Consider the following 15,836-nt stretch of genomic DNA (forward strand, 5'->3'; position numbering starts at 1 on the left):
GATTAACAAGACCACTAGTTTCAAGAGAAGGGCAAAGGGAAAGAAGGGGAACTTCAAGAAGAACGGCAAGCAAGTTGCTGCTCAAGTGAAGAAGCCCAAGTCTGGACCTAAGCCTGAGACTAAGTGCTTCTACTGCAAAGGGCTGGTCACTAGAAGCGGAACTACCCCAAGTATTTGGCGGATAAGAAAGGATGGCAAAGTAAACAAAGGTATATTTGATATACATGTTATTGATGTGTACTTTACTAGTGTTCATAGCAACCCCTCAGTATTTGATACTAGTTCAGTTGCTAAGATTAGTAACTTGAATCGGGAGTTGCAGAATGAACAGAGACTAGTTAAGGGTGAGGTGACGATGTGTGTTGGAAGTGGTTCCAAGATTGATATGATCATCATCGCACACTCCCTATACGTTCGGGATTAGTGTTGAACCTAAATAAGTGTTATTTTGTGTTTGCGTTGAGCATGAATATGATTTGATCATATTTATTGCAATACGGTTATTCATTTAAGTTAGAGAACAATTGTTGTTCTGTTTACATGAATAAAACCTTCTATGGTCATACACAACAACGAAAATGGTTTGTTGGATCTCGATCGTAGTAATACACATATTCATAATATTGAAGCCAAAAGGATGCAAACTTAATAATGATAGTGCAACTTATTTGTGGCACTGCCGTTTAGGTCATATTGGTGTAAAGCGCATGAAGAAACTCCATGCTGATGGAATTTTGGAATCACTTGATTATGAATCACTTGATGCTTGAGAACCATGCCTTATGGGCAAGATGACTAAAGACTCCGTTCTCCGAAACAATGGAGCGAGCAACTGACTTATTGGAAATAATACATACTGATGTATGCGATCCGATGAGTGTTGAGGCTCGCGGCAGGTATCGTTATTTTCTGACCTTCACAGATGATTTGAGCAGATATGGGTATATCTTCTTGATGAAACATAAGTCTGAAACATTTGAAAAGTTCAAAGAATTTCAGAGTGAAGTGGAAAATCATCGTGACAAGAAAATATGGTTTCTACGATCTGATCACGGAGACAAATATTTGAGTTACGAGTTTGGTCTTCAATTAAAACACTGTGAAATAGTTTCACAAATTCGTGCCACCTAGAACACCACAGCATAATGGTGTGTCCGAACGTCATAACCGTGCTTTATTAGATATAGTACAATCTATGATGTTTCTTACCGATTTACCACTATCGTTTTGGGGTTATGCATTAGAGACAGCTACATTCACGTTTAAAAGGGCACCATCTAAGTCCGTTGAGACGACACAATCTGAACTGTGGTTTGGCAAGAAACCAAAGTTGTCGTTTCTTAAAGTTTGGGATTGTGATGCTTATATGAAAAAGTTTCATCCTGATAAGATCAAACCCAAATCGGAGAAATATGTCTTCGTAGGATACCCAAAGGAGACAGTTGGGTACACCTTCTATCACAGATCTGAAGGCAAGACATTTGTTGCTAAGAATGGATCCATTCTAGAGAAGGAGTTTCTCTCGAAAGAAGTGAGTGGGAGGAAAGTAGAACTTGATAAGATAATTGTACCTTCTCCCTTATTGGAAAGTAGTTCATCACAGAAATCTGTTCCTGTGACTACTACACCAATTAGTGAGGAAGCTAATGATGATGATCATGTAACTTCAGTTCAAGTTACTACCAAATCTCGTCGGTTAACCAGAGTGAGATCTGCACCAGAGTGGTACGGTATTCTTGTTCTGGAGGTCATGCTACTTGACCATAACGAACCTACGAACTATGAGGAAGCGATGATGAGCCTAGATTCCGCAAAAATGGCTTGAGGCCATGAAATCTGAGATAGGATCCATGTATGAGAACAAAGTATGGACTTTGGTTGACTTGCCCGATGTTCGGCAAGCCATTGAGATTAAATGGATCTTCAAGAGGAAGACGGACACTGATAGTAGTGTTACTATCTACAAAGCTAGACTTATCGAAAAAGGTTTTTGACAAAGTTCAAGGTGTTGACTACAATGAGATTTTCTCACTCGTATCGATGCTTAAAGTCTGTCCGAATCATGTTAGCAATTGCCGCATTTTATGAAATCTGGCAAATGGATAACAAAACTGCAATCCTTAATGGATTTCTTAAAGAAGAGCTGTATATAATGCAACCAGAAGGTTTTGTCGATCCAAAGGGAGCTAACAAAGTGTGCAAGCTCTAGCGATCCATTTATGGACTGGTGCAAGCCTCTCGGAGTTCGAATAAACGCTTTGATAGTGTGATCAAAGCATTTGGTTTTGTACAGACTTTTGGAGAAGCCTGTATTTACAAGAAAGTGAGTGGGAGCTCTATAGCATTTCTGACATTATATGTAGATGACATATTACTAATCGGAAATGATATAAAATTTCTGGATAACATAAAGGGATACTTGAATAAGAGTTTTTCAATGAAAGACCTCGGTGAAGCTGCTTACATATTGGGCATTAAGATCTATAGAGATAGATCAAGACGCTTAATTGGACTTTCACAAAGCACATACCTTGACAAAGTTTTGAAGAAGTTCAAAATGGATCAAGCAAAAGAAAGGATTCTTGCCTATGTTACAAGGTGTGAAGTTGTGCAAGACTCAAAGCCCGACCACGGCAGAAGATAGAAAGAGAATGAAAGTCATTCCCTATGCCTCAGCAATAGGTTCTATAAAGTAGGCCATGCTGTGTACCAGATCTATTATATACCCTACACTGTTTTTGGCAAGGGAGTACAATAGTGATCTAGGAGTAGATCACTGGACAGCGGTCAAAATTATCCTTAGTGGAATAAGGATATGTTTCTCGATTATGGAGGTGACAAAAAGATTCATCGTAAAGGGTTACGTCGATGCAAGTTTTGACACTGATCCAGATGACTCTAAGTCTTGATCTGGATACATATTGAAAGTGGGAGCAATTAGCTAGAGTAGCTCCGTGTAGAGCATTGTTGACATAGAAATTTGCAAAATAGATACGGATCTGAATGTGGCAGACCCGTTGACTAAACTTCTCTCACAAGCAAAACATGATCACACCTTAGTACTCTTTGGGTGTTAATCACATAGTGATGTGAACTAGATTATTGACTCTAGTAAACCCTTTGGGTGTTGGTCACATGACAATGTGAACTATGGGTGTTAATCACATGGTGATGTGAACTATTGATGTTAAATCACATGGCGATGTGATCTAGATTGTTGACTCTAGTGCAAGTGGGAGACTGAAGGAAATATGCCCTAGAGGCAATAATAAAGTTATTATTTATTTCCTTATATCATGATAAATGTTTATTATTCATGCTAGAATTGTATTAACCGGAAACATAATACTTGTGTGAATACATAGACAAAGTGTCACTAGTATGCCTCTACTTGACTAGCTCGTTAATCGAAGATGGTTATGTTTCCTAGCCATAGACATGAGTTGTCATTTGATTAACGAGATCACATCATTAGGAGAATGATGTGATTGACTTGACCCAATCCGTTAGCTTAGCACTTGATCGTTTAGTATGTTGCTATTGCTTTCTTCATGACTTATACATATTCCTATGACTATGAGATTATGCAACTCCCGTTTACCGGAGGAACACTTTGTGTGCTACCAAACGTCACAACGTAACTGGGTGATTATAAAGGTGCTCTACAGGTGTCTCCGAAGGTACATGTTGGGTTGGCGTATTTCAAGATTAGGATTTGTCACTCCGATTGTCGGAGAGGTATCTCTGGGCCCTCTCGGTAATGCACATCACATAAGCCTTGCAAGCATTACAACTAATGAGTTAGTTGCGAGATAATGTATTATGGAACGAGTAAAGAGACTTGCCGGTAACGAGATTGAACTATGTATTGAGATACCGACGATCGAATCTCGGGCAAGTAACATACCGATGACAAAGGGAACAACGTATGTTGTTATGCGGTCTGACCGATAAAGATCTTCGTAGAATATGTAGGAGCCAATATAAGCATCCAGGTTCCGCTATTGGTTATTGACCGGAGACATGTATCGGTCATGTCTACATTGTTCTCGAACCCGCAGGGTCCGCACGCTTAAAATTTCGATGACAGTTATATTATGAGTTTATGAGTTTTGATGTACCGAAGGAGTTCGGAGTCCCGGATGAGATCGGGGACATGACGAGGAGTCTCGAAATGGTCGAGACGTAAAGATCGATATATTGGACGACTATATTCGGACATCGGAAAGGTTCCGAGTGATTTGGGTATTTTCGGAGGTACCGGGGAGTTACGGGAATACGAGGAAGAAGCAATGGGCCTTAATGGGCCTTAGTGGGAAGGACCAGGAGGTGGTGCGCGCCTCTCCCAAGCCCAGTCCGAATTGGACAAGGTTTTTGGTGCGCGGCCCCTCTCTCCCTTCCTTCCCCTCTTTCCACCTTTCCCCCCTTCTCCTAGTTGGACTAGGAAAGAAGGAAACCTACTCCAACTAGGAGTAGGAATCCTACTCCCCTGGCGCGCCCCTCCTAGGGCCGGCCTCCTCCCCCTTGCTCCTTTATATACGGGGGCAAGGGGACACCCCATAGACACACAAGTTGATCTTCGTGATCGTTTTCTTAGCCGTGTGCGGTGCCCCCCTCCACCATACTCCTCGATAATATTGTAGCGGTGCTTAGGCGAAGCCCTGCGACGGTAGAACATCAAGATCGTCACCACGCCGTCGTGCTGACGGAACTCTTCCTCGACACTTTGCTGGGTCGGAGTCCGAGGATTGTCATCGAGCTGAACGTGTGCTAGAACTCGGAGGTGCCGTAGTTTCGGTGCTTGATCGGTTGGGCCGTGAAGACGTACGACTACATCAACCGCGTTGTCATAACGCTTCCGCTATCGGTCTACAAGGGTACGTAGACAACACTCTCCCCTCTCGTTGCTATACATGACCATGATCTTGTGTGTGCGTAGGAATTTTTTTGAAATTACTACGTTACCCAACAAACATCACTATGTTGATCATATCTACTATATGATTCACGCTCGACCTTTCGGTCTCCGTGTTTCAAGACCATATCTGTTATATGCTAGGCTCGTCAAGTTTAACCTGAGTATTCCGTGTGTGCAACTGTTTTGCACCCGTTGTATTTGAACGTAGAGCCTATCACACCCGTTCATCACGTGGTGTCTCAGCACGAAGAACTTTCGCAACGGTGCACACTCAGGGAGAACACTTATACTTTGATAATTTAGTGAGGGATCATATTATAATGCTACCGTCAATCAAAGCAAGATAAGATGCATAAAAGATAAACATCACATGCAATCAATATAAGTGATACGATATGGCCATCATCGTCTTGTGCTTGTGATCTCCATCTCCGAAGCACCGTCATGATCACCATCGTCACCGGCGCGACACCTTGATCTCCATCGTAGCATCGTTGTCGTCTCGCCAATCTTATGCTTCCACGACTATCGCTATCTCTTAGTGATAAAGTAAAGCATTGCAGGGCGATTGCATTACATACAATAAAGCGACAACCATATGGCTCCTACCAGTTGCCAATAACTCGGTTACAAAACATGATCATCTCATACAATAAAATTTAGCATCATGTCTTGACCATATCACATCACAAGATGCCCTGCAAGAACAAGTTAGACGTTCTCTACTTTCTTGTTGCAAATTTTACGTGGCTGCTACGGGCTTTAGCAAGAACCGTTCTTACCTACGCATCAAAAACACAACAATAGTTTGTCAAGTTGGTGCTGTTTTAACCTTCGCAAGGACCGGGCGTAGCCACACTCGGTTCAACTAAAGTTGGAGAAACTGACACCCGCCAGCCACCTGTGTGCAAAGCACGTCGGTAGAACCAGTCTCGCGTAAGCGTACGCGTAATGTCGGTCCGGGCCGCTTCATCCAACAATACCGCCAAACCAAATTATGACATGCTGGTAAGCAGTATGACTTATATCGCCCACAACTCACTTGTGTTATACTCGTACATATGACATCTACGCATAAAACCTGGCTCTGATACCACTGTTGGGGAACGTAGTAATTTTAAAAAAATTCCTACGCACACGCAAGATCATGGTGATGCATAGCAACGAGAGGGGAGAGTGTGTCCACGTACCCTCATAGACCGAAAGCGGAAGCGTTAGCACAACACGGTTGATGTAGTCGTACGTCTTCACGATCCGACCGATCAAGTACCAAACGTACGACACCTCTGAGTTCAGCACACGTTCAGCCCAATGACGTCCCTCGAATTCCGATCCAGCTGAGTGTTGAGGGAGAGTTTCGTCAGCACGACGGCGAGGTGAGAATGAAGATGTTCTACCGACGCAGGGCTTCACCTAAACACCGCTACAGTATTATCGAGGTGGACTATGGTGGAGGGGGGCACCACACACGGCTAAAAGATCAAAGGATCAGTTATTGTGTCTATGGGGTGCCCCTGCCCCCGTATATAAAGGAGCAAGGGGGGTGCGGCCGGCCTAGGACGCGCTAGGAGGAGTCATACTCCTACCGGGAGTAGGACTACCCCTCTTTTCCTTGTTGGACTAGGAGAGAGAGGGGAAAGCGGTGGAGGAGAAGAAGGAAGGGGGGGGGGGCGCCGCCCCCCTCTCCTTGTCCTATTCGGATTAGGGGGGAGGGGGCGTGGCCCATGCCCTCGCCGCCTCTCCCCTCTTTCCACCAAGGCCCATTAAGTCCCCGGGGGGTTCCGGTAATCTCCCGGTACTCCGGTAAAATCCTGATTTCACCCGGAACACTTCCGATATCCAAACATAGGCTTCCAATATATCAATCTAATGTCTCGACCATTTCGAGACTCCTCGTCATGTCTGTGATCACATCCGGGACTCCGAACAACCTTCGGTACATCAAAACATATAAACTCATAATATAACTGTCATCGAAACGTTAAGCGTGCGGACCCTACGGGTTCGAGAACTATGTAGACATGATCGAGACACGTCTCCGGTCAATAACCAATAGCAGAACCTGGATGTTCGTATTGGCTCCCACATATTCTACGAAGATCTTTATCGGTCAGACCGCATAACAACATACGTCGTTCCCTTTGTCATCGGTATGTTACTTGCCCGAGATTCGACCGTCGGTATCTCAATACCTAGTTCAATCTCGTTACCGGCAAGTATCTTTACTCGTTCCGTAATACATCATCCCGCAACTAACTCATTAGTTGCAATGCTTGCAAGGCTTAAGTGATGTGCATTATCGAGAGGGCCTAGAGATACCTCTCCGACAATCGGAGTGACAAATCCTAATCTCGAAATAAGCCAACCCAACAAGTACCTTTGGAGACACCTGTAGAGCACCTTTTTAATCACCCAGTTACGTTGTGACGTTTGTAGCACAAAGTGTTCCTCCGGTAAACGGGAGTTGCATAATCTCATAGTCATAGGAACATGTATAAGTCATGAAGAAAGCAATAGCAACATACTAAACGATCGGGTGCTAAGCTAACGGAATGGGTCAAGTCAATCACATCATTCTCCTAACGGTGTGATCCCGTTAATCAATTGACAACCCATGTCAATGGTTAGGAAACTTAACCATCTTTGATCAACGAGCTAGTCAAGTAGAGGCATACTAGTGACACTCTGTTTGTCTATGCATTCACACATGTATTATATTTCCGGTTAATACAATTCTAGCATGAATAATAAACATTTATCATGATATAAGGAAATAAATAATAACTTTATTATTGCCTCTAGGGCATATTTCCTTCACAAACTCTGAACAGGAAAGCATCAAACAAAGGTTCAAAGAGCAGCTAGTACAAAAGTTTGCGGATAGCAATAGGCTAGGCAGCTACTGCTACCACCATTATAGTTTGCAAGCAAGTGCATTTCAGTGCAGCATATCATCTCCGACTCTCAACTAATCAGGGACTAAACATTTTCTCCAAAGGACTCCGTGCGCCGAGTACGGCAACGTGAAAGGACGGCGAAGAAGGATTCGTATGCTCCGGGATATTCTGCAGGTCAAAGAGAGAAAACGGACCACGTCGCGCACGCACGAGTAGAACAGCCGCTCGGGCTTGGGCATGTCCATCGTAACCGCCGCCTCGGAGTCAGGTCAAGGGGAGGAGCAGGTTGGTCAGCGCGTCGTCGATGGATTGTCGAGAAGCTGAGGAGGGACGTGCAGGAGAGGAGAAAAGGGAGAAGACATCGCCTCAGTTTGGCCGCTCTAGAGCACGCACACTAACCTGCACCAAGCACGCGCACACTCAGAGTCACACACACACATACACATAGCTCTCGCGCGCACCCATCAACTAGCACACACTCATCTAGCCTAGGCACCACAGAATCAAGAGAGCGAGCAGGATGCATGCATCCGATGTCGCAGTGCGCAGAGGAGCACCGTTGAGCCGAGAACCTTCACGTCCTTCGCGCTGGGAGCCGCGTACGTGCCTTAGAAGCCGGGTAGTCGATGGAATCACGTGCAACGCCGCGGAGGTTAGTCGCCCAGACCTGCACCAGAACGCCACCGCCGCTTTCGCCGGCGCTGTTGGACTCCTTGTACAGCCGCAGCGCCTGCACGTCCTCTCCTTCACCCCGCTGCTCCCGCCGGTAATGCTGCCATGCAGCTGAACCGCCGCAACTGATCTGGCGGAAGCTAGTTCGCTACTGCTGTCGCCACCATGTCCATCGTGTTTAGCTGGCCCCATGAGAACGGACGGGGAGCTCCGAAGCTCCATGGCCACCTAAGGTTCGTTGCACGCACAGACGCACCACAGGAGATCCACGTCCTGCTGCCGCACCGGACGCCTCCCAGCGAGATCCGCGAGCAGCATCAGTCGCATCCCATCTCTGCCACAGCTTCTCTCGCCATGACCCTCCACCGCGAGAAACGGTGCATGGTTGTTGCAATGAGGAGGAGAAATCAGGGCAGAGATTGAGCCTTTATATATAGGAGCAATACTGCGGTGGATCGAACAAAAACGAACACGTAAACGACGTCTCTATATGGAACGATGGGGACCCCAGCTCTCCACCCCTCCCCACACCGTGACGCAGGCCGCTCCGGCCGCGGCGGCCACCAAATCCGGCCATTATGGCCGTCAGCTGCGCCTCCAACCCCCCTTTCCCGCCTTGTCGAAATCCCTCGCCGCCCGCTGGAGCCTCGCTTCGACCTGGCGGCTCCTCGCAGCCCCCCTCCCCGTGGTCAGCGGCCTCGACGGCTGCGGCGTCAGATCCAGCTTCAACGCCGCGAATCCTGCAGCGCGGCGGTCCATCCAAGGTCGGTGCGCGGCTCGACCGCCGGATCTGGGGGCGTCCTCCGATGAGGGCCGGGCGCGCCTTAAATCCGTGGTTGTTCGCCCCTCCCCCTCGGCCAGTCTTTCCTCTTTGGGCCAGGCCGGCCCGGTGGAGGTGGGTTGGACGGTGGTCAAATCCCGGAAGAATGGGAGGGCAGGCTCCCGCTCGGCGGATCGAAGCGGGCGTGCTTCGATCTCGCGTTTGGACCGGCGCAGATCCTTCAATGCCGCTGCTGGGAGGGAGGTCTTCTTAAGCCAGTTCAGAGGTAAATGTTTCCGCTGCCTCAGTAAGAGCCACCGCCGTGTTGACTGCCGGGATCCCCTCCGTTGCATCATTTGCAAGCGCGCTGGGCATTTTGGCAAGGAGTGCCCGCAAAATCCAAGAAACGGCGGCCCAGGTGGGGCTGCCAGTGCTCGCGTGAAGTTCGCGGCGGAGTGCAGAGCTCCGGTCCGCGACCGTGTCGTCTTCCCGCCTCCGCCTCCGCCTCCCCCCTGCACCCATCGCAAGCCTTGGCCTCTGCGACCCGGCTAGGCGGCCGCGCGAGAGCCGCAAGGTCGTCGTGGCCTCTCCGGCGTTGGAACTTGAGGAGCACGTCCTGCGCCAGCACGCGGTCACCCTGACCGCCGCGGACCGCTCGCACTCTACCACCCCCGCGGCGGTGGGCAAGGTCATCCTCAAGCAGATCTCTACCCCTCCGCACCTGCTCCGCGTCACTGCCCACCAGCCTGAAGCCTTCCTCGTCCACTTCGACCTCCCTGCGCACCGGGACAACGCCGTGCGCCGCGGCGTCATCAAGGTTGAAGGCTGCAAGTACTTCATCAGAGCCTGGAACGAAGACGACCACACCGCGCTCCTCAAGTTCCATCATCACGTGCGCATTGTGGTGGAAGACCTGCCCATGCAGTTTTGGTCGCTGCCGGGTGCGGATGAGGCGTTCGGCGACATCGGCCGCGTCGACCGGCTCGATTCGCGCACCCTGGAGAGGGGGCACACCAGGACCTTCGCGTTCTGGCTCTGGGTCTGGGACGTTGCCCACATCCCCACCAGGCGCACGCTCTGGGTGCTCAAGCGGGGTGCGGGCCGGGCGGACGAGATCATCGGCCTCGCCCTCGCGGATCGCCGCATCCCCCCGCCACCCGGCGTCCGGCGCTATGACCTGCTGATCCATGTCGACCTGCTGGAGGATTGGTCACCCCTCTCGCTGCGCTCGTCTCACTCCGGCCAGAGCGGGCTGCCTTCCTCGGACGAAGACGACGACTGCCCCTTCCCGCGCATCGAGCCCGGCACTTGGGTGGCGCGTGTCGAAGACGGGCAGGGCGGGGCCCGCAGCAGGGCGTCGCGCGTCGGGCCTGGGGGCTGTGGCCCTGTGCTCGGTGGGGGCGCTCGCGACCACGAGGAGGATGGTGGAAGTGGCGGTTCCGGCGCAAGCCATTCTTGGAAGGATCGCCTGCTTGGTCGCGGCTGCCATGCCAGGGGCTGCGACGGAGACGTGATCACGGAAGCGCACCGCCGCCGCAGCAGATCGCCTGCCGGCCGCTGCCACGCGGCTGGCCGTCATGGCCGCCCTGCCACTGGGAGGGCATCTGGCACTCTAGTCCTGCGCATCACCACGCCACTCCCCCTCCGCTCGGCCCCCCAGCGACGGAGGTTGACCGGTGGCCCAGTTCTTCTCCTTCTCCGACAACGGACGTGCCCTCTCTCCGCCCCCGCGCATAGACTGCATTCAACTAGAGATGGAGAACGCCATTCAGGAGGCGCTGGTCACCCCTCTGGATTTCGAAGATGGTGGCCACTCGCCTTCTCCACCCACCGCCAAGCCTGCCGAGCTGGAGAGCCCGAAGATGCTGCCGTGCCTGCTGCCCTGCATCGCCTCCCCTGCAGCAGCGACGGTGGGCTTCCAGATGGACGCGGTCATCCAGCAGGTGGGCTCCATGCAGATCGGCAGTAGTCAGGCGCATGCGGCCGAGCTGTTTGCAGCGGTCCCACCTCCGATCCTCCCAAGCCAGCCTCCTCGTCCTCGCCACTCCGCTCCGCCCAAGTCCAGGGCTACCTCCGCCCCCTCCCGTCGCAGTGCTCGACAGGCAGCAGCTGGCATCTCCACCCCGGTGGCGCAGAGGGCGGTGCTGCGCCTAGTTCAGGAGCTTGGTGAGCTCGGCCCCAAGGACAAGATGACTCCGAAAGCGGCTGCGCAGATCATGAAGCGTTTCCAGGAACCCCTCTCCGACGGCGACATCGTTGCAATCGCCAAGCTGACCGGCCTCGACCAGGAAGCTCTCAAGATTGCCGCGGGCATGGCGGGGATCGCCGATGCAGAGGAGCTCATGCAAGTCTGATCATGTCTGTAGTATTAGCAGTAGCTAGTCTCCGCCAGCGGCTGGTCCTAAACCAGCTTGAGTTAGGTCTAGTCTTCATGTGTAGTTCTTCGATGTTGTGGTTTGATCATCGACGACGGGGTTTTGGGGCTATTGGTGGCCGTCGTCGCCCCTGGTGCTGCTGTAAGGTGTCTCCGTTTTGTGTTAGTAAAATCTTTAGTTGGTGGAGCAGATTTAGTTTCTTCGATGTATGATGGCAATTTAGTCTTCATGTCCTGGAACGTCAGAGGTTTGAACTGTCCGGCGAAGCGCACGGTTGTCAGCGACGTAGTTTCTTCTCATAGGGTAGCGGTGTTATGCCTACATGAAACCAAAATCGATTCTTGGACGACGGCGGTAGCTTGTGAGATAGGCGGCAGTAGATTACAGGGATCTGTAGTGCTGCCTACGATCGAGACCAGAGGTGGAGCGGCGATTTTCTGGGATAAAGATGTAGTCGACGTAGTTTCTCACTATTTGGGTGGCTTTTCCATCACGGCAAAAGTGCGTGAACTGAGCTCGGGGCAGCATTTTTGTATGACCACGGTCTATGGCCCGACAGACGACACGCAGAAAGAGAATTTTCTTGCGGAAATAGCTGCTGCTGCCCCTCCTTCTGGTGAACCGTGGATGATCAACGGGGATTTCAATATGATCTATCAAGCTAGAGACAAGAGCAATCCAAACATAAATAGGAGAATGATGGGAAATTTCCGCAGAGCCATAGACCAAGCTGTACTCAAGGAGATCAACTGCAAAAATCGGCGTTTCACATGGAGTAATGAAAGGGAAAACCCTACCCTCTGTAGCATTGACAAAGTGTTCTGCAACGCAGGCTGGGAAGATTTGCACCCCGATCATCTGTTGTTTGCTGCCTCAACATCGTTCTCCGACCACTGTCCTCTGGTGCTCACTGCAGTGGACACGCCAGCATGAAAATCTAGGTTCAGGTTCGAAAATTTCTGGCCTAAGTTTCCACACTTCTCGGAAACAGTCCTTCATGCCTGGAAAAGGCCAGTGCCACACGACTGCCCTTTTGTCCGAATCAAGAAGAAGCTCGAGCGGACTACGGCTGATCTGAGATCTGGAGCAAGGCCACTTTTGGAAAAGCGAAAATGCAGCTGCACATCGCAAACGAAGTGATACGCCTGTTAGATGTGGCTCAAGAAAGCAGAAGGCTCACGACTGCAGAGTTTCATCTGAGAAAGCAACTCAAGCTAAAAGTGTTAGGGCTGGCAGCCATTGAAAGGGCCAGGCGAAAAGAAGCTTCAAGGATTACCTGGCTGCGCGCGGGAGATGCAAACACCAAGCTTTTCCATGCAAAAATGAGAGCCAGAAGAAGAAAAAATTTCATACATTCTCTCAGGGAGGGTGGCTCGGAGATTTTCGAGCATGCAGGGAAAGAGAGGATCCTTCATGACCATTTCACCAAGTTTTTGGGCAAGCAAGATGATCGGCAAAACACCCTCAATTGGGAGAGGCTGGCTATCCCCACAATCGACCCGCAAGGCCTAGACTCACCGTTCTCCATGGCGGAGGTTTGGGCAGCTATCATTTCCTCCCCCAACAGATAAAGTACCCGGGCCTGACGGTTTGACGGGACAATTTTACCGCTCCTGTTGGCACATCATTCAGGAAGATGTCATGGCTGTTTTTCACAAGTTCCATCATCTGGCAGGGCAAAACTAAGTGCTTCTGTAATAAGGGGAACAACCACTGGAGCAGAATTACCCTAGATACTTGGTAGATGAGAAGGCTGGCAAGGTCGATAGAAGTATATTGGATATACATTGTGTTAATGTGTACTATACTAGTACTCCTAGTAGCACCATGGTATTATATACCGGTTCAGTTGCTAAGTGTTAGTAAACTCGAAATAAAAGGCTGCGGGGTAAACGGAGACTAGCTAAAGGTGAGCTGGCGATATGTGTTGGAAGTTTTTCCCAAGCTTGATGTGATCAAGCATCGCACGCTCCCTCTACCATCGAGATTGGTGTTTGCGTTGAGCATAGACATGATTGGATTATGTCTATCGCAATATGGTTATTCATTCAAGAAGAATAATGGTTACTCTGTTTATTTGAATAATACCTTCAATGGTCTTGCACCTAAAATGAATGGTTTATTGAATCTCGATCGTAGTGATACACATGTTCATGCCAAAAAGATATAAGATAGTAATGATAGTACCACCTACTTGTGGCACTGCCACGTAAGTCATATCGGTATAAAACGCATGAAGAAGCTCCATGTTGATGGATCTTTGGGCTCACTCGTTTTTGAAAAGTTTGAGACATGCGAACCATGTCTATTGGTGTATATGCATGAAGAAACTCCATGCAAATAGACCGTTTGGACTCACTTGATTTTGAATCACTTGAGACATGCAAATCATACCACATGGGCAAGATGACTGAAAGCCTCGTTTTCAGTAAAATGGAACTAGAAAGCAACTTGTTGGAAGTAATACATTTTGATGTGTGCAGTCCAATGAGTGCTGAGGCGTGTATTGGATATCGTTATGTTCTTACTTCACAGATGATTTGAGTAGATGTTGAGTATATTTACTTGATGAATCACGAGTCTGAATTATTGAAAGGTTCAAGTAATTTCAGGGTGAAGTTGAAAGATCGTCGTGACAAGAGGATAAAATATCTATGATATGATCATAGAGATGAATATCTGAATTACGAGTTTGGCACAAAATTAAGACATTGTGGAAATTGTTTCACAACTAATACAGCCTGAAACACCATAGTATTATGGTGTGTCCGAACATCATAACTGCACCCTATTGGATATGATGCATTCCATGATGTCTCTTATCGAATTACCACGATAGTTTATGGGTTAGGCATTAGAGACAACCACATTCACTTTAAATAGGGCACCACGTAATTCCGATGAGATGACACCGTATGAACTGTGGTTTAGAGAAACCTAAGCTGTCATTTGTTAAAAGGTTTGGGGCTGCGACGCTTATGTGAAAAGTTTCAGGCTGACAAGCTCGAACCCAAAGCGGATAAATGCATCTTCATAGGACACCCAAAACAGTTGGGTATACCTCCTGTCTCAGATCCGAAAGCAATAAGGGATTGTTTCTAGAACCAGGTCCTTTCTCGAGGAAAAGTTTCTCTCGAAAGAATTGAGTGGGAGGATGGTGGAGACTTGATGAGGTTATTGAACCATCCCTTCAACTAGTGTGTGGCAGGGCACAGGGAGTTGTTCCTGTGGCACCTACACCAATTGAAGTGGAAGCTTATGATAGTGATCATGAAACTTCAGATCAAGTCACTACCAAACCTCGTGGGATGACAAGGGTGCGTACTACTTCAGAGTGGTACGTAATCCTGTCTTGGAAGTCATGTTGCTAGACAACAATGAACCTACGAGCTATGGAGAAGCGACTGGTGGGCCTGGATTCCAAAATGGCTCGAGGCCATATAATCCGAGAGAGGATCCATATATGAAAACAAAGTGTAGACTTTGGAAGAACTACTTGATGGTCGTAAGGCTGTTAGGTACATATGGATTTTAAAGGAAGACGGACAATGATGGTAAGTATCACCATTAAGAAAGCTCGACTTGTCGTTAAGATGTTTTCCGACAAGTTCAAGGAGTTGACTACGATGAGACTTTCTCACTCGTAGCGATGCTAAGAGTCTGTTGAAATTATATTAGCGATTACTGCATTATTTATGAAATCTTGCAGATAGGATGTCAAAACATTGTTTCCTCGACGATTTTCTTGAGGAAAGGTTGTATGTGATACAACCGGAAGGTTTTGTCAATCCTGAAAGATGCTAACAAGTATGCAAAGCTCCAGCAATCCTTCTAAGGACTGGAGTAAGCATCTCGGAGTTGGAATGTATGCTTTGATGAGATGATCAAAGATTTTGGGTGTATACAAAGTTTATGAGAAACTTGTATTTGCAAAGAAGTGAGTGGGAGCACTATAGAATTTCTGATGAGTATATGTTGTTGACATATTGTTGATCAGAAATGACGTAGAATTTCTGGAAAGCATATAGGGTTGTTTGAAGAGTGTTTTTCAAAGGAAGACCTGGATAAAGCTGCTTACATATTGGGCATCAAGATCTATAGAGATAGATCAAGATGCCTGATGGTGCTTTCAAAGAACGCACACCTTGACATGTTTTTGAAGGAGTTCAAAATAGATCAGTCAAAGAAGGGGTTCTTACCTGAGTTGTAAGGTG

At 48.4% G+C, this 15,836-nt stretch overlaps 1 pseudogene; it reads left to right on the forward strand.

Annotated features, from left to right (window-relative positions):
- Nucleotides 1-10,166: 10,166 nt before the first annotated feature.
- Nucleotides 10,167-11,601, forward strand: LOC125537253 (annotated as a pseudogene).
- The last annotated feature ends 4,235 nt before the right edge of the window (nt 11,602-15,836 follow it).

Source organism: Triticum urartu, chromosome 2 (genome assembly GCF_003073215.2).
Source record: "Triticum urartu cultivar G1812 chromosome 2, Tu2.1, whole genome shotgun sequence".
NCBI lineage: Eukaryota > Viridiplantae > Streptophyta > Magnoliopsida > Poales > Poaceae > Triticum > Triticum urartu.